At 35.1% G+C, this 2,992-nt stretch overlaps 1 pseudogene; it reads right to left on the reverse strand.

The window, feature by feature from the left end:
- Positions 1–967: 967 nt before the first annotated feature.
- The window catches only part of LOC106752809, a 22,682-nt pseudogene continuing 20,657 nt past the window's right edge, over positions 968–2,992 (reverse strand).

Genomic DNA, 2,992 nt, shown 5'->3' on the forward strand with positions numbered 1-2,992 from the left:
TGTTTGATTTAAAGTCGTTAGTTGATTTATGTTTGTTATTGGATGAACTAATCACTTATCTTGTCTAACTAGCTTAAGATTGAGTGAAAACTAGTCTTAAGTTGTGGTCTAATCAGTTTTCTGTGGGCTTTTGGATGTTATGATTAGGTATGGAGTGTGTAGTTGGAATAAAGTCTTAATTTTAATGCAGGTGAGTCGTACGTAGTCACTAACAGGTTTTACATTAGACAATAGGCAACATATTAGGCTCTAGGTGTTAGGCATGGATCCAAAGTTATTATAAAGATTACTCACATAACTTAATCATTTCAGGCTTTATATTTGGAGGTGAATCTAAAATAAGAGAGGAGAAATTTTTAAATTCAAGCTTCAATATGGTTCAATCACAAAAATTACACTTTTGATAGCTTAAATCGAATTCTAAAGTTGATTTTACAACACTCTAAACTTCCATACTCACTTTCTACACAAAATGGTTTTACAATAGATCAAACTAGTGAAAAAACTATTATTTCTACCAAATCTTTCTAGATACAACACTTGTTTACTACAATAACCCAATATACTTGTAGGTATATTTTTGGTGTTGCAATACCACCGTGAACACCCCTTGTATGAGTAGCTCGAAATGCCAACTTTGTTGAGACAAATAAATTATCTCAATATAAGCTCTTTTACAAGTACACGCATATCTTGCACTTTGATTTCTTTTATTTTTTCAATATTGACCAACCTTTAATTAGTTTTTGTAGAGTTGGATTTATGAGCACTTTCCTAGGATGGAAAGGTGGCATCTGCTACCGTATTATGATGAAGAAAGATCTTGTGCCGCATGTTTGGTGACGGGGAAGCAAATTTCTATCCTACTTAAGACTAGGATACATTTGGATATACTTACATATGATGGGTGATCTAGTGCTCATATCAATCACATCGGATTAATCGTCTGCATTTGGCAATTAGTACATTATTTGGCTGGATCAGAGTAGGTGAGATTGTACACGTCATCTGCCTGAGCACGTGTTAAGGCAGTTTGGGCATGAGAAGTCGATCCTGTGGTCGCCAAACATTGTTCCAAAGGCTAACATAGCAAACATTGATGATTATTAGTTGTGCTTTGCATATCACGTGCTGGTAAATGTCACAGCGACATCATCTTCTTCTGCTTGTATTTAGGGATACCTGTAGTTGTTTGGAAAGGTATCCCATTTGCATGTAATTCCTACAATCGATGATGGTTGACCGAGTCTTGCACCTCGACTTTAACGACATCTGGTAGATGACATTCCAATTCGTAATAAATCACAATCAAAATTTGGTTTATTGGTATGTAATCGTACATTGTTTATGTGTTAAAGGCTACTAAAAAATGTTTTTTAATTTTTTTCACCGTGAATGTAAGGATCTATCAGGCACGTCATGAGAATCCTGTAGATGATTATTGATTGTCATGATGTCAGTGAGGGCATTATTCTTGAGATGGTACTAATGAGGCACTACAGATAGCTCATGCAAAAATTAAAGAACAAGCATCCAGCAGTAGAGGAGGTCGAAATGCACGTGGCAGATGTACATCGTCATTTGGGTAACAACCTCTTGTACTACGTATTTGGTTGTTTCAGACTTTTATGCAATATTTGGAATGCCATAACCTTTTTTTATATATAATTTTTTTTTTAATTTTACATAGTTAGTATATTAATGGAGAGGATGTGAGTTTCTAAATGCATGAGAGTGGAACACTTTGCAATGAATTAACAACTTTGAATGTTCATTTATATGTTTATTCACATTACACAAATATCAAGGCCCAACCAAATCTTCATAATTAGTATTAATGTCCATCAACTCTATAAATATTTGCATCCTACTTATATAAAAAGATGATCACATTCGCACCTTGGGGTAACAATGAGTTGATGATATGATATCCACATGGGTAAAGAACAACCTTCTTGTAGGTGAATTTGGTCAAGTGATAACTCAATTAATTAAGACTTAAAGAAAACAAGATCATTGGTTTCAGATGCAAAAACAGAAAATTAAATATGAATGCAGTTTGATCAAATAACAGAGTAGCACAATGATGAACGAATGTTGATTAATATGAGATAAGTATGTTGTTGGGGTTAGATTTCACCAAGTTTCCTCTCATGTATGTAAGAATTCTTTTTTATGCATTAATGTTAATGCCACTCACTGAATCACCTAAACCCGATCCCTCGGCGAATAAGTCGGTTCCCAATTACCAGTTCATGCAATTCATAGCATTCCTAGTAAAAGGATGTGAAGATCAAGAGCTTTAAGACTGATGGGTGTCGCGGCCCATACAAATTTGATTGCAAATTAAGAATGCAGTATAGACTAGGGAATGACCCCTAGGTCGTCTCCCAAAGACCAATTTTGCGGTTCAGAATCAGGTCAGACACACACAGTGGGGGGGGAGGGTTGAAATTGTTTGAGATGATAATTAAACTTAGTTAACATGCATGGAAATTAAACACAACCGAGTAAGATAGAAAAACATTAAAGTAAAATAAAATGACAGACCAAACATTGCAACCAACAACTATGTTTCACAATTAAAATTATTTGTATGCATCACTAAACTAAAAGAAAAATGAAACACAACTCAATATACTATGCCAAATATTTTAAAGCAAATAAATGAGTGAGTATAGCTTTCCTCCACCAATTCACGTGACTTCCAAAGCCTTAAGGTGAAGAAAATCAATTCCTCTCTCCTCCCAAGGGTTAACTTAACTTGCTTTGCTACCAAAGAGTAAAACGAAATACTTTTCTCCTTCTACAAATCACTTTGCCGAGACACCCTTTGCTAGTAATTTGAAATTGCTTCCAACTGCAATGTGTCATCCCTTGAGGCACCGTGCATCACAAAATAATTGACAAATGAATTGGCTAAAAAGCCTACTTAACCGTGACCTCCATGCATTGTGCACCGTGTGATGCAAATCAAAAGTGAGTAACCCTT

The sequence above is a fragment of the Vigna radiata genome, chromosome 2 (genome assembly GCF_000741045.1).
Source record: "Vigna radiata var. radiata cultivar VC1973A chromosome 2, Vradiata_ver6, whole genome shotgun sequence".
Taxonomy (NCBI): domain Eukaryota; kingdom Viridiplantae; phylum Streptophyta; class Magnoliopsida; order Fabales; family Fabaceae; genus Vigna; species Vigna radiata.